The 23,889-nt window shown below is 37.6% G+C and overlaps 1 protein-coding gene across 1 annotated transcript in view; it reads left to right on the forward strand.

The window, feature by feature from the left end:
- Positions 1-23,889, forward strand: part of FGF10 (fibroblast growth factor 10) — a 99,756-nt gene that overhangs the window by 17,103 nt on the left and 58,764 nt on the right. The gene's annotated exons all lie outside the window — the stretch shown is intronic.

A 23,889-nucleotide genomic window follows, 5' to 3' on the forward strand; every position in this document is an offset into this window, starting at 1 on the left:
CCTTGAGTCAGTATACTTAAGCCTTTCTTTGGTTTCATCACCTGGTCTGGAAAGCATGATTAACATATTACCTACTTGAAAAATAGAGTTGAAGTCAATTATCTTCTAAATTCCATAGGGTTCTAAGTTCTGCGATTCTGAGAACTTAGACACCAAATGAGGCATCATTACTTAACTAAGTGTGAAGTGCATACATTCATACAAACTTCTGAATGCAAGTTTGTGTAATCCTTGAAATTGGTTGCTTCCCATCTTTTTCCAATTTGCCTGTTTACTATTGACTATGTTCAGTGGATATGTATGATAAATTTACGCTCTTAAAACTGATGCTGACTGTGGGATAGTTATTAATGGCTTCAGAGTTGTATTTGTGTTCTGGGGTAATTTGGTGACAAGAAATGAGCAATTCTTGGTAATTCATTTAGAGAAGAAGAATGTACTGCCAAAGAATGGGAGTAAAGGGATATGGTTCATAGTCTTGGCTATGTCAAAACATTTGCTATGCAATCTTAGGCACATCATTTACTTTATCTTGGCCTCAGAAACTTAATCTGTGAAATGAGGGTATTAAACCAAATACAATTATTAAAATATTTTTGTCTGACCGTTTCCTAGATTAAGGACCAGATGCTAAGAGCATATTTATTTTAGGAGAGATAATAAATACAGTATGCTGAATAACAGCCACCCAAAGATATCAGGTCTTAATCCATGGAGTATGTGAATGTTACATTTATATGATAAAATTTTGCGGATGTAATAAAGTTAAGGATCTTGAGACGAGGAAATTATCCTGCATTATCAAAGTTGGTCCTAAATGCTATCACTTGTTATTGTACAAGGAGACAGGGAGATTAGACGCATATAGACAGCAGAAGGCACTTTGATGATGGAAGCACAGAAAGAGATATTTAAAGATACAGTGCTCTGGCTGTGAAGACAGATGAAGGAGCCAAGAGCCAAGGGATGTGGCTATAGAGCTGGAAGAGGAGAAAAACAGATTTCTCCTCTAAAGCGCATGGAAGGAGCTTGACCCTACTAATACTTTGACTTAGCTCCAGTGAAACTAATATTAGGCTTCTAGCCTCCAGAACTATGAAAGAGTAAATTTCTATTAAGACACCAAATTTACAGCAGCTACTTGTTATAGCGGCTTGTTATAGCAGCTACAAGAAATCAACACAAATTTTGATATTGCAGAGTGGGGTGCTGCTGTAACAAAAACCTAAAATTGTGCAAAAGACTTTGAAATTGGGTAATGAGTATGAACTGGAAGAGTTTTGAGTCATGTGATAGAAAAAGCCTTGATTGCTTTAAATATAGCATTGGTAGAAATATAGATATTAAAAGCCCTTTGGTGAGACTCCAAAGCAAGTGAAGAGCACAGTAGAGAAAGCTTGTATCATCTTAGAGAATATATGTATCTTCACAGAATGTTGGTAGAAATATAAATATTAAAACTGCTTCTGGTGAGAGATAGAGGAAATAGGGAGCATGTTATTGGGAACTAGAGGAAAGACAATTCATGTCATATAGTGGCAGATACTTAACATAAACTGTGTCTTAGAGTTGTGTGGAAAGCTGTAAGTGGTGAACTTGGAAATATAAATGAGAAAGTTTCTAACAAAAGTGTTGAAGGTGCCATCTGATTTCTTCTTGTGGCTTACAGTAAAATGTGAGAGGAGAGAGATAAAGTGAAGAAAGAACTATTAAGTGAAATGGAACCAATCAGTCTATCCAGATGGCAAAATACAGGAGACTAGGGTCCGATCCCTGGGTCAGGAAGATCCCCTGGAGAAGGAAATGGCAACCCACTCCAGTACTCTTGCCTGGAGAATCCCATGGAGGGAGGAGCCTGGTGGGCTACAGTCCATGGGGTTGCAAAGAGTCGGACATGACTGAGCGACTTCACTATTTGAAAAATAGAGGAGGGAGGGGGGTTCAGGATGGGGAACACGTGTATACCTGTGGCGGATTCATGTTGATGTATGGTAAAACCAATACAATATTGTAGAGTAATTAACCTCCAATTAGAATAAATACATTTATATTAAAAAAGAAAAGAAAAGTAGTTTAAGAAAAGGCTAATGGTGTGACTGAACAGCCTTATGCTAGTGCCTGTGACTTGAGTTCCCTTAGCCATCATAACAGAAGCCAGGAATAGAGGATTTCAAAGATCTGGGGAGGACCCTTTTGTTTATTTACATGAATGCCTGTGACAAATACACAGGAGACCCACAAAGTTTTTGAGAATGTTATGTCAGCAGAAACACTGCCTGCTTGGACTGAAAAAACTGAAATAAGACCAAATGAAGGGAAGCTGTCAGACTCCTCAGATTCTACAAGCAGGCTGGTAAAACCATTCAGCTACAAACACATACTAGCTTTCAAGAAAGGAGGGATCATGGTGAGGGCAGAACCTTGGGCTTAGAAGGCAGAATCACAAGTACAGACGCAGAACCTTCAAGCCACAAGGGACTAATCCCAAGTCTTGAAACCTAATGGAATTTGTCCTGCTGAATTTTGAAATTAGGTGGGACTCTTGACACTTTTCTTCCTTCCATTTTTACCTTTCCCTTTTTACGTAATCAGAATGACTATAACACTAGTGCTATGCCTGTCCCACTATTGTATGTTGGGCATAGATATTTTATTTTCTAGATTTCAGGATCATGCTTAGAGTCTCACGGATACTTAATTTAGATTAGTTTGGTAATGAGATGTGGGATTTTTAAGCTCATCATATTTAAATGAGATTTCAGACTAAAATTCATGCTGTGATATGTGGAAGTTGGGGAGGTGTTGGGGTAGAGTATACTTTACATGTGAAATGGATGTAAATTTGGACTGTGTGGAAGGCATTATAGTATGCTGAATAATGACCAATGCAAATATCAGGACCTAATCACTGAAACCTGTGAATTTTATAAATTTTTAAAAATGTGATTAGATGAAAAATCTTGAGATGAGGAGACTGAAATTATCCTAGGTTATCCAAGTAGGTCCTAAATACCATCATGAATGTCTTTATAAGATAGAATCATAGGGAGATTACATACACACAGAATGTAGAGGGTGATTTGATAATGGAAGCAGAGAGAGATCTGAAGATACTATACTGTTGCCTTTAAGACAGAGGAAAGGCCATGAGCCAAGAAATAGGCCTCAAGAAGCTTGAACAGGTAAGGATGGTTTCTGTCTGGAGAGCCTTCAGAGGGAATATGATTCCACTAACATCTTGATTTCAGTCTAGTGAAACTGATAATGGACTTCTGGCTCCCAGAACTGTGAGAGAATAATTTTTGTTGTTTTAAGTCACCAAGTTTGTGCTGACTTATTCCAGCAGCCCTGGGAAAATCATATAGTAAACTCTGACAGATTTATGTGGCCCAAATTAATGGTGATTTGACAAAAAGAGTATTTTATAATAGAAAGCACTGAGTAAATAGAAAGCATCTATTTACTCAAATAGATGTAAAGTACAACATTTCATCCACCACTTACTAGCTGTGTGACTGAAATATGTTTCCGAGAATCTCATGATTCAACTGATCAATGAAGATTAAAATAATTTATGTAAATTATTTATGTAATAATTATGTAAATTATTATATCAAGCAAAGTATTAGGCTTATAATGGAACTCCAAATTTTAGTTGAATTTAAATTGATGACAAGTTTAAATGACTATATATCTATAAAACATTGTTTTAAAAATAGAGTTTATTTGCATCTAGTACTTTGACTGCTGGGAACTACCAAAGGCAAAGAAGAGCTTTGAATGTTTGATGCAGAACTAGGCTATACTGGTGGCCTGTTTTTCCATTGGGTTATAAATTCAATCTGGATTAAAGAATGTTTTCATCCTCCTTACTGGTCCAAGAGCCAGTGTCCTGAAGATGCTTGCTAAACCCATGAGAACCTTCCCGGCTTATGGTTAAGGATAATAGAAGATCTGTTTTATAAATGGATCAGTTCAGTTCAGTTCAGTAGCTCAGTTGTGTCCGACTCTTTGCGAACCCATGGACTGCAGCATTCCAGGCCTCCTTGTCCATCACCAACTCCCGGAGTTTAGTCAAACTCCTGTCCATTGAGTCAGTGATGCCATCCAACCATCTCATGTAATTAACATGTAAGCAAGTGGTACATTATGAAATATTTCAATGTCTCAATATGTTGAACATGCTAAACTTGTGTTCTCCTTGAAACTATACCCTGCATCATCTATCCTCTTTCACTGTGGATAGAATTCATATAACAGCCGCGTTTAAGCCTCTCACATCTCAAAATGTTTCCATAATATTATAACTCTAAATTTATTATCATGAGTGTTTCTATATCTTGAAATTTTAAGGCCTGGGAATATATGATGCCAAAATTGGCATTTCATCTTCCAGAAAATTAATTTTGTCACAATAATAGAAGCTATGAAATTATATTTAGTCACTCAGTTGTGTCCAACTCTTTGGACCCCATGATTATACAGTCCGTGGAATTCTGCAGGCCAGAATACTGGAGTGGGTAGCCTTTCCCTTTCCAGGGGATCTTCCCAACACAGGGATCATACCCAGATCTCCTGCATTGTGGGTGGATTCTTCACCAGCTGAGCCACAAGGGAAGCCCTGTGAAGTGGTAGACAATAGATAAATGTTTTATTGTCAACATTCAAAACACGAAGATCATGGCATCCGGTCTCATCACTTCATGGCAAGTAGACAGAGAGACAAATGGAAACAGTGACAAGACTTTATTTTCTTGGGCTCCAAAATCACTGCAGATGGTGTCTGTAGCCATGAAATTAAAAGATGCTTGCTCCTTGGAAGAAAAGTTATGACCAACGTAGAAAGCATATTAAAAAGCAGAGACATTGCTTTGCCAACAAATGTCTGTCTAGTCAAAGCTATGGTTTTCCAGTAGTCATGTATGGATGTGAGAGATGGACTATAAAGAAAGCTGAGCACTGAAGAATTGATGATTTTGAGCTGTGGTGTTGGAGAAGACTCTTGAAAGTCCCTTGGACTGAAAGAAGATCCAACCAGTCAATCATAAAGGAAATCAGTCCTGAATATTCATTGCAAGGACTGATGCTGAAGCTCCAATACTTTGGCCACATGATGTGAATAACTGACTCATTTGAAAAGACCCTGATGGTGGGAAAGATTGAAGGCAGGAGGAGAAGGGGATGACAGAGGATGAGATGGTTTGAGGGTAATTCCGACTTAATAGACTGAGTTTGAGCAAGCTCTGGGATTTGGTGATGGGCAAGGAAACCTGTTGTGCTGCAGTCCATGGGGTCACAAAGAGTCAGACATGACTGAGTGACTGAATCAAATTGATTGATTAGGATAATGGGACTTTTTCCAAGTGGAAGCTGACAGTGGCATCTCCTAATTTAGAGGTTATGGAGCTTACTCCTTTTTATCCTTAGTACTCATTGCTAAATGAATACATGAATAAGTGTTAGTCGCTCAGTCGTGTCTGATTCTTTGTGACTCCATGGACCGTAGTCAGCCAGGCTCCTCTGTCTACAGGATTTCCCAGGCAAGAATATTGGAGTGAGTAGCTATTCCCTGCTCCAGAGGATCTTCCTGATCCAGGGATTGAATGTGGGTCTCCTGCATTGCAGGCAGATTCTTTACCATCTGAGCCACCAGGGAAGCATTGTTAACTGGGGTTACGGTAATTTGAGAAGAGAGGTAATAATGGTGAAATGGAAATGGTGCGTACAATTAGGAATAGGGCACTAGTGCATGAAAACTGGGGATAAGATCTGACCCAGGACTTTCTTGAGCACAGTGAGAATGCTGAAGGGGAGCATCAATCCCATTAGCCTTGGCAGCAAAGATTTTTGCTTGTAGTCTCTGAAACCAAGCAAATAATACAGATCCATATAAATTGACAACAGTCTTCTTAAGCTTTGGTAGCAATAGAATGGCCACAGAGACAGTTGTGAGTTATGATTTGAAATCCATTCTCTACCCAATTCTCTTAATGAAAATAAGATACCTTTTAATAAATCCTTAGAAAAGAGGTTTGAAGCAAAAAGTGAGGCCCAGTTTCAAACAGCTAATAACAATAGACAATGCTAGGTATTTTTCAAAGCTGGGCCTATGGACCACATGATGAGAATGAACCAGATGTTTGCTCAAAAGGCAATTTATGAGTCTTATTCCAGAAATACTGCACAAGAGAAGAGGGGATGGATAAGAGAAGATACCAAGGAATTTGAACTTTAATAAACATCCCCGAGCAATTCTTAATGTCAGTGAACCTCTAAGAAACAAAAGAATTACGTGTGACATCATGCCTAGTGTAGAGGTGAGGAATGAAAGGTCAAGGTATTTTGAGTTTTGGATAATCTGAAAATTTTGCCAGAATGAATTTCATGGGCATACTCCATGTCTGCATGTTTCCCATTTTTGCACATCTTCTCAGAAAGAAGAAAGCGATAATGTATTCTGTAAAAAGAAAGTATTTTCAAAGTTAAGACATATGTTAATGTTAAATCCCCCTTGGTTGGTAGATTTTCTGATAGATCTGAAGTTAGTCAGTTTTCAGTTCACTACAGGAAGTGTATGAGCTATGTGCATGCTACGTGTGGGGTGAGGGAAGAGAAGACACCATACCCATGTAAAGCTGTCTATGTTCGCACCATGCAGAATGCTCTGCCACTACTATTTATGAGGGAGAGCTGGGGAGGCTACACCAAATGACAGTTGAGTAAACAAACTGTTAGAGATTCAGGGCTCCTTCTCACTTGTTTTTTTTTTTTTTAAGCCACAGGAATTTGTTCACAAGCACCTTTAATCCTAAGAGTCTTGGCAGAAAACTAGCCCTCAAAGTAGTCATTTGAGTTTGTAGCACAGCTTCCAAAGCTGAAACATGAAAAGGGAATATTGATGAGATTCTGTAGTTTCCTCAGGAATCATCATTCAAACGTACATAGCTCCTTAAAGTCTTCTGTGTTACTGAGAGGAACTTCTCTCTTTATCGGGAGGAAATTTTTCTTCCAGCTGTGGAAAGTACATTTATATCAGTTCCTGTATATGACCCTCTCTTCGTATATCTAAGACTGGCACTACAGTAAAAGAGACTGTGCCCACTTGGGATGTTCCAGAGTACGCAAACTTTAGGTTTCCTCCAGGCATCAGTTACACTTCTTTATATCATAAAAGACCCCTTGGACCAGATTTCCAGTCCATATAGAATGTAAATTGAATGTCTTCTGCTAAGTCACAGAGAATATGAATCTGGAATTGTCAATAAAGAGTGAGAATACCTAGCACACCCATCAACACATCTTTTTTTTCCTCCATTATTTTTTCCTTTTTTTGGTATTTTTTCTTTGTACTGGAGGCTTCAAAGTCATTTAATAAGATTAATCAGAATATGTTCAGCCAAGCTTAACAGTGTATAACTACTGACACTGACCACAATTTATTGGTTTGAGATGGCTATTGTTCTGAGCAACCTAAACTAGTGTGGTTGGGCTTTTCACAATCCAAAAAGACTTCCTGGGGTTTGAAATTATTTGTTATATCCTGTTGTGCTATATGAAGCAATTGGCCCAAGGCATTTTTGCCGTAATGTTTTGTGCTCAAAAGAAGGCATCAAATTATTTAAACTATTAAAGAATCTGAAATTGAGCACTGCTGATTTTATTCACCATCAATTGTCATATTATTTTCTTTTATGGTGACAGTGATTATAGAGTAAAGGCACATTGTTCTAGAGCTCCTTACCATTTCATGTCTTTATTCAGTGACTAACATTTTAATCAAACTAATGATGTTTTTAACTAGTAACAGTGAATTTTTTTGATGGAGCAGAGCTGAATACTAGAAAGAGAAAAATTAGAACTTAAGTTTCATTAATTTCATTCTTATTTTTCATTAAAAATAAATGAAGCATTCAGTAATATTTTAAAAATCTGACTACATAAAAATCTTTATTTTTCTATTTGACCATGGAAAATGTTGTGAGGCAGTTCAGTTTTGATTAACATATGGTTTCTTCATATGACATCATCGTGCTTTTTTACAAATCATATTGGATATCAGCAGAATCCACTGAAAAAACAGGTAAAGGTTTTTTTTTTTTTAATGTAACAGGGATTTTATTAGGCAGCATTGAATGATTGATGCAAACTGGGTGAATATCCTCAACTATTGATATCAAGCTCCATGGTTTTAGATATCATTTCAGCTTTGTTATTAGAATGAGATAAAATCATAATAGCAGATAATGATACTGAATACCTAGTCTTAAGTACTCCACATCAGTTCAGTTCAGTCGCTGAGTCATGTCTGACTCTTTGCCACCCCGTGAATCTCAGCATGCCAGGCCTCCCTGTCCATCACCAACTCCCAGAGTTCACTCAGACTCACATCCATTGAGTCAGGGATGCCATCCAGCCATCTCATCTTCCATCGTCCCCTTCTCCTCCTGCCCCCAATCCCTCCCAGCATCAGAGTCTTTTCCAATGAGTCAACTCTTCACATGAAGTGGCCAAAGTACTGGAGTTTCAGCTTTAGCATCATTCCTTCCAAAGAAATCCCAGGGCTGTTCTCCTTCAGAATGGATTGGTTGGATCTCCTTGCAGTCCAAGGGACTCTCAAGAGTCTTCTCCAACACCACAGTTCAAAAGCATCAATTCTTCGGTGCTCTGCCTTCTTCACAGTGCAACTCTCACATCCATACATGACCACAAGAAAAACCATAGCCTTGACAAGACAGACCTTAGTTGGCAAAGCAATGTCTCTGCTTTTGAATATGCTATCTAGGTTGGTCATAACTTTTCTTCCAAGGAGTAAGCGTCTTTTAATTTTATGGCTGCAATCACCATCTGCAGTGGTTTTGGAGCCCAGAAAAATAAAGTCTGACACTGTTTCGACTGTTTCCCCATCTATTTCCCATGAAGTGATGGGACCGGATGCCATGATCTTCGTTTTCTGAATGTTGAGCTTTAAGCCAACTTTTTCACTCTCCTCTTTCACTTTCATCAAGAGGCTTTTTAGTTCCTCTTCACTTTCTGCCATAAGGGTGGTGTCATCTGCATATCTGAGGTTATTGATATTTCTCCACATGTGTACTCATTTAATCTTCAGACAACCATAAGATGTGGATACTAGTGTTATCCCAATTTACAGGTGAAAAAATCTGAAGCTACTAAGAGACTGAGTAACATCACTGAAGTATTATGGTTAATAAGTGGTGGAACTAGGCTTTGAACCCTAGTAGAGTGGTTGTCATGCACATATATTCAATCATTATAACATTGTACTCTTCAATAAGATATAAACTGTAACTAGTCCCATTTGAAATCCTTTAATCAAGCAGAGGTGAACAACATTGTGTGACATCAGCAAATCAAATTTTATAGCTGGAAAAGCCTTATATAGTATCTTATGCTCCTTGACAACTTTGTCTGCATTAAGACCAAAAAAATATCTCCTCTGGTCAAATTTGTACCTGCAGCTGCAAAAATCTGACCTGTGATCACTTTTGTCTTTACAATGACTAAAATAAGAAACAGATCAAAAAATATATGAACTTTTCTAGGAGTAACATTTTTAAAGAATGATAAACTGGAAATGTTTCAAAAATAAAGTTTTGTACTATGAGTTCATTTTTTTTCTATCAATTCTCTCAGCTTAAAATTCTTTATATCATTCATTTAATATCAAAGATGATACTTTTGATCTATCACATATGAAAATAAAATATTTTTTCTGTTTTCTTGCAGTTTCAGAAATATTTGTTTCAATGCCAAACTGCCTGAAGACATTCTCTTTCACTGAGAAATCAAAATATTAAGAGAGGTTTATTTAGAATTGCTGATCTTTTCCCTTTTACTTAATGTCTCAACAGTTCCCAAGTTCAAGACTTGAAGTATTCTCTTTATTAAAAGAACAAGACTTCAGGTATTCTCTTTATTAAAGAAAGTCATCCATATTAAACTCCTATATCTACATGTAGCTATTTTTAAGCTCAAAGGAGAACTTTAAAATGATCCAAATATTGAATCAAATAAAATATTTATTTTCTCATCTTATAAAATGTCTTTCCTAATGAATTTCAACCAAACCAACCTAGAATCAGCTTTTGACATACTTCATGCTAATGGTAGATTTGCTTTCTGCTTTTGAAGACGAATTGATACTCACAAATCATATGTCACAAGCCACTAAAAGTGTCAGAATCCCACAGCAAGCCCTTGGTGGCTTGTTAATCTCTCCTGTTTAAAGGAAACAGACTAATTCACTTAAACATAATGAAAGCCATGCCTTCCCTAGACCAGTCCCTCAAAGAGTGTCAGCTCATGAAAGTCCTGCCTTCTTTCTTCACCTCCTTCTTTCCTGGCTCTGACAATTAAACGTGAAACTAAGAAGCAGTGATTTCCTTAATGTTGCCGTGTCTGAGTCATTTCAGATGTCACAAATGTACAAAATGTAGAATCCTTTTTTTGACATTGAAAATATGTGCAAGGAGGTATTTCTGCCCACCTCTCTCCATTGTTCTCAACAAAGCATAAAAGATAAACCAAGATGTTAATTGAAGGGGGACAGATGTATATATAACCTTTTGCCCTCATTGTCCTAATTGGTTTCCATTATGGGAGGAAGGAAAAACTAAAGCAGGACAAAATAGGAAATAATTGTTACAGAGGTGCCAGAGTGAACTGTTACAGTTAGCAAAAATCTGGAAATATTATGGTCAGAGTGATAGAAGAGCAGTTTTCAAAAGGATCAAATCAAAGATGATTGCTATAATAGTGATAGGAAGAAGGGGAAGACTCTATATTGATTCTGCACTTCCAAAAATCTGACTGTGGGCAATTATGCCCAAGCTATATTACTTTTAACATTTCTCATTTATTTCTGTGATTTTGAGGAAGCATCAAATGTTATCTCTTATTGTCCAGATATATACAGGCCACACAATTTTAGTTAGTTATATCTGTAGTTAGTTTCCTCCTTCTAATCTTGTGTATTTTCCCCTGTTAATAGCATTATCTGTTTGTGGTTCTCCATGCTGAAACTATCTGCAATATTTAGTAAAGTTAGATATTCCTATCAAGTGCCTTAATGACAAAGGAAGGAACCTAGGAATGGGATGAAAACTTCCTAGGATGAAATGGATTTTTACTTTTAACATATGTCTTAATCAAGGCTTAGAGTCATAAAATAAAAATCTGGAGTTAGGACATTTGGGGGAAAAAAACAATTTTCATTGCAGGCATACTGTACATGTTAGTCATGGCTCAGTGCAGTAGGAATTTTATGGAGCAAGAAGGGGGAGGTGCAAGAAGAAGGTTTTGAGTTTCCTTCCAAATGTATTTTTAAAAGAACATTACTGAATCAGGATTTAGGAAGAAAGAAACAAAAAGAAAGCTTTTTATTTTGGCCAATTATTTGAGAATTAGATTGACCACCAGGAAAGGAGCGCAAGAGGCAAAAGGGAGTCAATTGATTGAAGAGCTTCCTAATGTGGCAGTGTCTGGAATCCTACAAGACAATCAGCCAGAGCCTGTTGACAGCTTATCTTGGGTTATAAAGTCTGAGTGGAGGTTGGAGGAATGGAAGAAGCTTTCTGAGGTCATTTATGTCATCTCCAGTCTCACTCTACAAAACACATTCTATGTCATTTTAGACATCTCACTCCTACTCTGGTATTTAACAATACTTACCTTAATTAGAGAATCTACAACACTCATTAATAGCCAATTCTAGTGTTTGGATATAATATCTGAACATATATTGACGTTTTATCTTAAAGTTCTGGTTCTTTAGCTCATTTTGTCTTGGTTTCTTATTGACCATGAGAGATAACTTAGTAACCTACTTAATATCTTTACAATGACCTACTTAAAATCCTTACATTTGTCATTTATTTGTGTCTTCAACTCTTTCATTAATGTTCTATCATTTTCAGTCCTCTCCTTGGTTAAATTTATTCTTAAATTTTTTATTGTTTTTGGTACTATTTTTATTGGAATCATTTTATTTTTCAGATAGTCAGTTGATAGTGTATAGAAATTCAAAATTTATTAAGTTTTAATTGAAGGAAAATTGCTTTGCAGTGTTGTTTTGGTTTCTGCCAAGCATCAACCATAGGTATACATTTGTCCCCTCCTGCAACTGACTTTTTTATGTTGGTTTCATATCCTCCAACTTTACATTTTCAATTTGAAAGCCTTTCACGAAGATTATTTTGCCAGATTTCTATCTTGATTTCCTTGAATCAAAAGGATTCACTCATATTGTGGCTGAATTCATTCAAATACTTCATTTATTTTATAGGATATATATATATGTGTATATGTATATATATGATCTTATTTGGTTTTCAGAAGACCTTTTGGAATTAGGCAGGGTAGGTGGTAATCTTTGTTATATATGTGAAAAAACTAACCATATTGTACTTACGCTAGGATTCTCTTCCTGTGGTTACTAATTAATAATATTTCCACTGCATTATTATATTTCTGCTGGAATAGGGTTTCCTAGCCACAGCACTACTGACATTTTGGGTTGGGTTAAGTCTTTGCTGTGGGAGGCAGCCCAGTGAGATGTAGGATGCTCAGCAGCATCCGTGAGCTCTTCCCACTAGATACCAGTAATACTCATCTCCCAGTTGTGACAATCAAAAATTGTCATTGTCATAGTCCATGGGCTAGGAGACTGACAGCCTGATCCTATCTTGAGAATGACTGCATTTAATTACTGTTAGGTATCATGAAATTCCCTAGATGTGTATCTTTCTATTACTGTTGATAGGATTGTTGAGTTGTCATCTTTTGATGATGAGTACCTATCCATTCTGGAGAAGGAAATGGCAGCCCACCCCAGTGTTCTTGCCTGGAGAATCCCAGGGATGGGGGGGCCTGGTGGGCTGTCATCTCTGGGGTCGCACAGAGGCAGACACGACTGAAGTGACTTAGCCACCACCACCACCACCTATCCATTCACAGAGGATATAATCCTGTACCTTCCTTTAATATTTCTAAAGGCTTTAGCTTCCCATCTGAAAGTATTTTTCCATCTTTTACTTTAGAAAGAGTCACAGTAAACTTCTTTTTTCTTCAAACGGTTTTTCTTAAAAGTTTAAACAACAAAAAAAGAAGACGTAACTCAGATGAACTTAGAAAGTCTCCAAAGCCAAGATTTGAGCCAAGATCTGAGCCCTGAAGTGTTCTTTCCATTTTGCAGTACTCTCTGAAACTTGGTTTCCCGGTGGCACTAGTTGTAAAGAACCTATCAGCCAGTGCGGGAGACACAAGAGACGTGGGTTTGATCCCTGGTTCAGGAAGATCCCTGGAGAAAGGCATGGCAACCCACTCCAGTGGGTTGAAGAAGAGAATCCCATGGACAGAGGAGACTGGTGAGATACAGTCCAAATTGTCGCAAAGAGTAAGACGTTGACTGAAGTGACTTATCATGCACAAAGGCACTGAAGCTATCAGTTGCTGACATATTAATATATAGTGAATTCCACAATTCAATTCAGACAAAAGTAAGTTGTGTTTATTCAGTTCAGTTCAGTCGCTCAGTCGTGTCCGACTCTTTGTGACCCCATGAATCGCAGCACGCCAGGCCTCCCTGTCCATCACCAACTCCCGGAGTTCATTCAGATTCACGTCCATCGAGTCAGTAATGCCATCCAGCCACCTCATCCTCTGTCGTCCCCTTCTCCTCCTGCCCCCAATCCCTCCCAGCATCAGAGTCTTCTCCAAAGAGTCAACTCTTCACATGAGGTGGCCAAAGTACTGGAATTTCAGCTTTAGCATCATTCCCTCCAAAGAAATCCCAGGGCTGATCTCCTTCAGAATGGACTGGTTGGATCTCCTTGCAGTCCAAGGGACTCTCAAGAGTCTTCTCCAACACCACAGTTCAAACGCATCAATTCTTCAGCGCTCAGCCTTCTTCACAGTCCAACTCTCACATCCATACATGACTACTGGGAAAACCATAGCCTTGACTAGATGGACCTTAGTTGGCAAAGTAATGTCCCTGCTTTTTAATATCCTGTCTAGGTTGGTCATAACTTTTCTTCCAAGGAGTAAGTGTCTTTTAATTTCATGGCTGCAGTCACCATCTGCAGTCCAGTTGCTAATTTTTGCCTCATTACTATGTGATCCAGGGCTATCTTACTTGTGTAAGTAGGTATATGAAAGAGCTGAAGAGACAAACTGTGAAGGAAAAATTTATCTAGGGTGACCTAGAAAATAACTAACAAAAGTGCAAAGAATAAAGATTGCCTATAGACTGCAAGTGTAGATACGTTTGAGTGATTTCAAGTAAATATATAGTCAGTGACGCTCTATCTTTTGAGATAATAATAAATTTTTCTAATAACATAGACAAATATTAGATTGCCAAAAATTACTTCCTTCACATGGTAAAGAGGTCTGATGAATCAGTGAAGAAATATAGTGTCAATGACCTCTTTGGAAAATCACATTTAAAGTGGACAAACCTTTTACATTCATTTTTTACTTTTCAACAGACATCTTTTTTGGTGCTCCTTGAGTGTGTAAGATAATTGGTGTGAAATTCCAAACTCTGTGAAACTTGCTTTGCCCCAAGTTCTCACACAAAATTTAGAGCAGTCAAGCTTTATTTGAGATGTCTTTAAAAGCTTCCAATGTATATTTTAAAATTTGCTATTGATTTAGAGAATGGCTACTGGCTAAATCTTGCTGGTTCACTGAAAGCACTAATTTTATATCCTTGAGACAGCAAAAGACAGGGAAGCCTGGCATGCTGCAGTCCATAGAGTCTCAAAGAGTCAGACATGACAGAGTCAGACATGACAGAGTGACTGAACAAGAAGACAGGCTAAATATCCATTTCATTATTTCTACTTATCTAAGTGTCCTGGTGACATTCACAACTAGCTATTAAATATGAATTATGTTTAATTGAGATATACCAGTTATTTAATGAAAGTTTTCACTTGAAGAGCCATTATCTTTTGTATTACAAGTTGAAAACTGTATTAATAGTGCATTAAATGATGGGCATTTAGAGATCTGAGGCAAGTGAAACAAAAATTTTTATAACATTAATTTTTAGGCACATTATATTTATCTATTGATTTTCCCCAAAATGAAGTCCAGAAAAATTGATATTGTCATGGAAAATTGGAAGAGTCACAGAGCACACTTATTCACAGAGCACACTTATTCACAGAGCACACTTATTCGGGAATACATTCATTATTCAACAAATATTTAGTGAGTACCTATTATTCCAAACTCTGAAATATTTTGGGGACAACAAAATTAGGCTTTATTCTCTCTCTCACATGGAACTCACAGTCTAGAACCAGAAACAGACACATAAACACATAAACACATAAACACATAATCATATAATATAGTCAGTGAAAAGAACAGTGCAGTGGAGGCGGAAAAAACAAAACAAAACAGGGAATAGTTAACACGGCCTGAGAGCATTTTGGGTGGGAACATTTGAAAATGAGTAATGTTAATTCCATTTTCTTGAAGGGGTATCTCTTTAGCAGAGGATGATAGCATTAGTGGTAAAGTACCTGCCTGCCAGTGCAGGAGACATAAGAGACCCAGGTTCGATCCCTGGGTGGGGAAGATCCCCTGAAGGAGGAAATGGCAACCACTCCAGTATTTTTGCCTGGAGAATCCCATGGACAGAGGAGTATGGTGGGCTACAATCCATAAGATCGCAAAGAGTCAAACACGACTCAAGCAACTGAGCACACAAGTACAAAGCTTATATAGAATATCTCCAACATTTTAGAGGCATTATAAATAAAGGGAGAATAGCTCACATAAGGGAAGACAGCATTGAAACAATTTGTCATATCTAGGAAAATTAAAAATGCCTTTGTATTTATCCTCTAGCACATAGTATTCATTGATATGCTGATATCTCCACCTACAATAGAGAATATAACAAAACATTTACAAGATGGGCTGCTAAATAGTATCAGTATTATCAAATATGAGGAAATATAAGAATAGCTACTATCTTGTATTCTGGGTTTACAGGAACTTTATGTATATCTAGGTTAATTCTATCAAAAACATGGAAGAGTTGATATTTTCCCATTTTTCAGAAGAATTAAAGGATCACTGGTGAGATGAGGGCAGTGAGTAGCAGAGCCATGATGTCAAACTTGATCTGTACAAATCTAACCATTATGGAAAATTATCCTTTCTCTATATGTATTACCTAAGATACTAAGGTATTTTAGAGATTGTAGTCTTCTCAAGGGACCTGAAGGGAATGGAAGCAGAAGGCAAAGGCATACAAGTTTGGGATTTGTTTGAACAAAATAAATACAGATCGCCTTTCTAGTAAAGGGGGCAACTGAGAGAGTGATAAGAGGTGGCTTTGTGTGTATATATTATTTATGTATATTTGAGGAACTTTTTGAAAATTCAGATGAAGGGAATGAGAAATAGTATCTAGGTGCTTAGGAAGTGGAAATTACAAAAATGCTGAGCAGACAAACCAAAATTAGTAAAATTTCAAGTAAACTTACAGAAAATATCAAATGCAGATTTATTAAGTGCAACATAATAATGAGTTTGTAAGGCACAAAGAATCTGTAGAAGCCCAACATTTCTAAGGCTTGCCAGACTATGTAAGACAGACTTCTCTCTCCTCCCTGGCTCAGCTCCTAAACAGAGCTATTATCTGGAGAGATAATTCCGGATGCTTTGACCCTTTCCAAATTCTTACTTGATGAACAGTCATCTGAAGTAGAACTCTTACTCTCAGTCGGATTTTCAGGGTGATGCACCAAGCTTTACTCTCCTAATTAACACTATGGGTCATCTCCATGCACCCAGTAGTTCTTGGAGACTGTCAGATTCTCAGATCTATGACACTGCCCCTGGGGAGGAGAGGGATGAGTGGACCCTTTGAGTGGCCTTCGAATGCCTCAGTATTAAAATAGAAGTCTCTCGTGAGTGTCTGAAAAATCTCAGCTGTTATTGCTCCAACTTAAAAAAAAAAATTGAACTCAGAAAGCAATAAACTACAAGCTAAAAAGGCCCATAGAGCTTCTGTGGGACAGAAGAAGCTGTTTTTAGCTGAACTAGCAAACTCTGATTGTCATCATTCCAGTCAAGATTTCAACACTGAAGAATAATCTTGACACAGAGTTGCCTCTGCAAGGCAGTCCTTTCCATTTAAAATTTTTATTATTGCTTGAAGTCCATGAAGTACCTTTTAATATAGACATTCCAGGGCATTCTGTATTGGACCAATGAGATAACTAAGAGGTCATTTATTCAGAAAAAGTTGGAAGAAGAATTAGGAATGCACCTATCTTTTCATCAGCAGCAGATCTCTTTAGAAGATGTAAATCATTAAGACAGAATATTTTCTAAAGAAAGTCATAGCTTTAATATTCTTTGACAATCTGTCAATTGGTAATGGAGTTGCTAGAGGTGTCTTGCTACTTTTAGGGGCAGTGATAATAATGATTGAAGGTGTAATGTAAAGAAGCATAATATTCCAGCCCCCATGCTAAAGAGTCTTCCATCTAGTTTAGAAGACAAGGTTTGTAATGCAATAAGTACCTATAAAAATTCCTAATTACTAAGTACAAATGGAATGGTATCTAAAATCAACAGAGAGGTAGGCACGAAGGAGCCAGAGAGGCAGACACTCAAAAGGTGCTCTTTCTTTGAAGGAAATATCCAATCTAGACAAGTGTCTGTGATGGCATGGGCCTTAAGGTATTGGCCGTGGCCTCAAGAAGAAATGTGGCCAGGATGATCAGGGATCAAGGACAGATGTTTATTGGAGAATGAGCAGTTGCCATGGGGAAAGGAGTGTGGGAGGTTGCAGGAAAAGCTGGACGAGCATATCAAGAGGCATCAGGAAAACTCAAATATGAAGCTAAGTAGGAAAGTTCAATCAACATACTAAATGTCTTACCCTTCAAAACCACTTTTTTTGATGGAGTATTTTAAACAATTAAATGGAATCTGTTTTCATTAAAGATGATCTTCATAGGATGAAGATAATGTCATTTTATATAGTGGCAGAAAATGAAGAACTAAAGAATCTCTTGATGAAAGTGAAAGAGGAGAGTGAAAATGTTGGCTTAAAACTCAACATTCAGAAAGCTAAGATCATAGCATCTGGTCCCATCACTTCATGGGGATGAAATAGATGGGGAAACAGTGGAAACAGTGACAGACTTTATTTTCTTGGGCTCCAAAATCACTGCAGATAGTGACTGCAGCCATGAAGTTAAAAGACACTTGCTCCTTGGAAGAAAAGTTATGACCAACCTAGACAGCATTACAAGGGTCTGTCTAGTCAAAGCTATGGTATTTTCAGTAGTCATGTATGGATGTGAGAGTTGGACTATAAAGAAAGCTGAGCACCAAAGAACTGATGCTTTTGAATCGTGGTGTTGGAGAAGAATCTTGAGAGTCCTTTGGACTGCAAGGTGATCCAACTAGTGAATCCTAAAGGAAATTAGTCCTGAATATTCATTGGAAGAACTGATGCTGAAGCTGAAATTCCAGTACTTTGGCCACCTGATGCGAAGAACTGACTCGATGGAAAAGACCCTGATGCTGGGAAAGATTGAAGACAGGAGGGGAAGGGGATGACAGAGGATGAGATTGGCATCACTGACTCAATGGACATGAGCTTGAGTAAACTCTGAGAGTTGGCGATGGACAGGGAGGCCTGGCGTGCTGCAGTCCATGGGGTCGCAAAGAGTGGGACACAACTGAGCGACTGAACTGAACTGGCAGTGGAATAATGAATTGTAACATTTGGACTTCAAAATTCTCCACATGTGTCTTTGAGAAACATCCTCCCATGAAGTCATGATATGTCACTATAATCCAAACAACCAAATGAATGCTAGTCATCATAAGCCTTTTTATTGTTTTCAGGATTGTGAGGATGGGAATAATTTGAAGAGGGAAGCACCTAGGGTTCATAAAAGCATCCAGGTATTCCAAGAAGGGGATTCAGTCCAGGAAGGTGGCACTTTCTAAAAAATCACAGGCTTAAATGTAGATCACAAGTTTTCAAGATGGAATTAGATTTTCCAGTCCAGTCAAATTAGACCACCACTGCTTATCCAACACAAGATACCTTGGGAAATAAGGGGTAAAGTAACCAACCATTAAAGAGTAACTGTGTCCGTATGCAAATGATTATGTGTGCCGTTGGATAGGTCTCTACATAAAAGTCCAGTGAACAACACTCTCCCTCTGATTCAGTCTGTAGGACTGGCCCAAAAAGGCCTTGTCTTATTAGACTTATATAGACTTTCCATCTCCCAGACAATGTGGAAGATTTTGTGATTTCCTTGGAAAGCTATATAATGCCACATAGAATAATTAAGGATTATTTTCCTTAGGAGATCCAGAATATCATATGTCAGTGTCTTTGAGTATGCATCTAATCTTTGCAATGCTATCTTGCCAATGTGTTTCAATATAATTTTTCATCACAAGATCCTTTATGTAAAAATGTGCATGTTCCGAGCATACTTGGACTTCACAGGTGGCAAGTATTAAAGAATCTACCTGTCAATGCAGGAGACACAAGAGACACAGGTTTGATCCCCGGATCAGGCAGATCTCCTAGAGAAAGAAATGGCAATCCACTCCAGTATTCTTGCCTGAAAAATTCCAAGGACAGAGGAGTCTGGTAGGCTACAGTCCATGGAGTCTCAAAGAGTTGGACATGACTGAGAGACTGAGCAGGAGCAATAGCAGGAAGAAGATCTTAAGATTCTACTAGCACATAAAATATACATAAACACTTTGCAAGTTACTGCGGATGGTTCAAAAGCAGTGTAAGATAGTACCCTGACCTTTACAAGATTTCAAATCTTAGTAGGAGGCTCTCATTGGGGTATAATAAAATTGCACATAATCAACCAGTGGAAGCCTTGAGCCTTTGTGCATACTGAGGTTTGGAGGTTTGGGCTGTATGCATTGTATCACATGAAAAACAAATGTATGCAAAAGCAGTCTTTCTTGAAGAACATCAGCCTGAAATTTTGTATTTTTTGAGAGCTACTCCTATTAATTATATAACTTCCATTTTTCATGGCTTTAAAAATAGATATATCAATTTAAGATAAAATGTACTAACTTTAAGTGTTGTCATGGGGAGAGCATGCACCATTAAAATTGATATGTGGAGATAATATACACCACATGGTTTCTTACTGTCTATATGTCTGGCTTTAATCACAAAGTCTTCATGAAATGTTGCAATCCTGGGGTGAGTTAACTGTGAGATTCTTCTGGGGGTACAGACTGGGATGTGGATTATAGGTGAAACTGCCTTATGAGGCTACTGAGGTTAATTACATCTGAAAGTTTCCAGGACAATTTACATCAGTTGACACTCTGTGCTCACTAGATAAACAATCTGGAGGGATCCTTTATTAGCAGAGCAAGAAGGCAGCTAGCTGTCTGTGTTCAATAATGTCCTTTTGTTTTTTAGAGCTTCTGACTCAAATAGCCTTCCTGTTTGCTTAATGTATGCTTTATTGAGCCAAATAATGAAGAGCCAAGGGGATCAAAATCTTGAATAGAAAGTCTCCATCTCAAGGAACAGTTCTTAATTTAAGATTATGTGCCCCAGGACACTGCACACAGGGAAAGCATCCCAGTGATTACCAAAACTTGAAAGTTTATAGTATAGTGCTGAGAGCCTTTCTAAATTGCAGAAGTTTTATAAAGAAATTAGCCAACAAGCATAGGTTAAAGATCATCTCCCTTGAGTATGTTCTGCCTTATCTATTGGAACTTCTGCCATATAAAAGCCTCCTAATTCTCGGTGAGTCACAATCCGCTTATCTGTAACACTCTTTGAGGTCTTAAACAAAGGAAGGGTAAGGAAAAAAAAACAAAACCCCATCAGTGAGGGCCCAGTAGTCTAAGCTGACCTGGAAATACCTTTGTCTTCCACCAAGCCTCCTGTTTTTGAAGTCATTCAGCCTCTGGCATACACCAGTTCCATTTTTCCTCATATGGTCTCCATTTCATTATCTTATAATTTGGTGGGTATGATAAGTTCTGAAGTCAATGGAGGGAAATATATAATTACTACAGGTCTTCCTAAGAACCTCCATGGCAGAAAAAATTTAGGAGGCTTTAGGGTCCTGATAACTTTATAAGAAAAAAAGTGCTGTACTTAGCTATAAAGAGAAACCTATATCCACCAAGATGTTGAGCAAGCAGGAAAATTTTGCCTTTAATTGACATCTTTGTCATTGAGCTACTTAAGCACCTTATGAGAGAGGTGAAATACCATATGATTAAGAGCAAGGACACAGGCTTTGATGATGAGCTTGAATCCTGGTTTCACCTTAATGAGATATGTGACCTTGGGCATATCACTGAACCTCAGTGCTGTGCTCTGTTGCTCTGTCCTGTCTGACTGTTTGTGACCCCATGGACTGCAGCCTGCCAGGCTCCTCTGTCCATGGGATTTACCAAGTAGGAATACTCAAACAGATTGCCATTTCCTACTCCAGGGAATCTTCCCGACCCAGGAATCAAACCTGCATCTCTTGTGTATCCTGCATTAGCAGGTGGATTCTTTACCACTGTGCCATTATTGAACCTCAGGTGCCTGTTAACTCAGTAAAGTAGGATACTAAGTGGGCTGTTAGATGGTTAAATGACTTGATCTATGTTATACAGTTTTGTTTTAAGCATAATTGCAACTGGAAATTTTCAATTTCACCCACTTCCCTGATATCAAGTTCACTGTTTCAATTCACATATATATCAATACTTTTATGTCTGTAAACTAGTGAGAAAAGGAACAGGCACAGATGACAAGATATTATAGCTTCTGCCCTATCCCAGTACTTGTGAGCTGTGTGAAGATGCAATTACTTGATCTTTGGGGGTTTGGGTTTCCTCAGCTGTAAAATGAGGAGGTTGAAATAGATTATGTCTATGGCCCCTTTCAGGTCTAATGTCCAATTACTCCAACTTGAGAGATTTGTTGTTGTCCAGCCAAAGTAACTCATCATGTTTCCAAGTTACATTAGAATGTTTGTTTTTTCATAAAATCTTAGGAAATTACAGGTAAGTGTTAGTGATCTAAATGGCACCCCTCACCTACCCACACATGATGTTTTATTTTGCTTTGTAACAGTCTTCTTTTTTAAAGTTTTTGGCAGTTGAAGCAGGAAGAAGTGAAACATTAGATTTGTGAAAGCAAAGTATATTGCAGGGACAGGGTTATAAGGTCACCTGGTTAGTCTGAAGTGTGTAATTCTTTTCTCTCTCACCTCATTCTTGCTTCTTCAGAGTAGCAGTTGAGTAATATTGCATGAGTTTGATAAGGCTCACTTGCCCTTCCTAACAACTAAAACCATCCTGGACACCTTTTCATGGACACTCCCTCCATTAAAGTATCAGGGAACTTTAGAACTGCTTTTAAAAATAGCAGATAAATTAATGATTTTCTTGAGAAACTCTTTTCACTAGAAAAGTCTGACTGAGAAACAGTTGATAATGCCATATAAGATCTCCTTAGTGAATAAAGACATGGAACATTTCTGTCTCCAGAAACATGCACAGAAAATATCCCTGAGACATTGATATTAGAAAAGGAACAGACACAAACTCCACTGAACTTGGCTGCTAGTAAAGAGCTCATTTTGTTTACATTATTACTCTCCAAGGGAGACAAGATGAGATTGTCATTATCCAAATGTTGTCCAGTGTTTTCCAACTCAGTTCTTGAGCTAAAGTAAGAGATTGCCAAAAATCATGTTTACAACATTGAATGTATTGTGTAATAAAGTGTTAGGTAGATCAGCTAATAAAATTACTTTAGACTTAAATCTAAGTTGAATTTGGGTCTAATTCTCTCCCCCAAAGGGGCCAAAGAGAGTTGATTTTTCGATAAGTTGAAACATACTCAACTTTTCCTGATAATAGAGGGTGAGATCTCTTATCTAGATGTTGCCCATGAGAAAAACTCCTTTTTAGTGGGAGTAGTTGGCCAAGCTCAACTGAATTGCTAATGGTCATCTACCTAATTGATTTTGATTCTCAAATTTGTTAAAATGAAGTTGGCAAAGAATATTCTTTATTGTTCTTGTTGGCCGACCTCTGGACTCTGAGCCACAATGGAGTTGGTGAAAGTTTAGGAATGAAGATGAAATTAAATCTTTAGATTCCAATCTTTGATTTCCTAGGGGAGATGGTAATAGTTTTACCTCCCACCCTTTTATGACACTGAGAGTTGTGTGATTAGCATTCCCTTGTTAAAGCATTAGTGATACAAGCCTCTTGGGGAAAGCAGTGATGTGCATTGAATATTTGGCTCAAAAGTACCACGTAAGATAATTTATCTCAATTTATCCTACTATAAAATTCAGATTAGGAGAACAGAATCATGATGTTTTAAGTATAAACACACTCTAATCTCAAAATAGGCACGTTGATTCATATATAAGATTTCTCTTCTCTGCTATGTTGTACTTACTGTTTTCATGTTAGTGTTGTAAACGAATTACAGAAAAATATGGGCCATTGGGCTCTCCTTGTTTTTCTGCTACCTTTGTGCACTAATACCTGATAAGTCACTGTTTGTTTTTGAATTCAGGAATCTTAGATGCTTGTTGATTCTCTACTTTCTTGGTAAATGGTACTATTTTAATGCATCATTAGATTGTAACTGTATACCAGAATATCCCACACTTTTGAGTCCTCAGCAAATTTTCTGTTCTACTTGGTTGTGTTTATATCAGATCCTTGTAAGTTGTTTCCTCTTTCTGTTAAATCTTTTATTATGTCTACAACAAAGACATTTTTATCCCATGTAGAAAAGGAATATACTTTGATTTTTCTATAAATATATCCCTTTTAGATCATTTGCAATGT

The sequence above is a fragment of the Ovis canadensis genome, chromosome 16 (genome assembly GCF_042477335.2).
Source record: "Ovis canadensis isolate MfBH-ARS-UI-01 breed Bighorn chromosome 16, ARS-UI_OviCan_v2, whole genome shotgun sequence".
Classification (NCBI taxonomy): domain Eukaryota; kingdom Metazoa; phylum Chordata; class Mammalia; order Artiodactyla; family Bovidae; genus Ovis; species Ovis canadensis.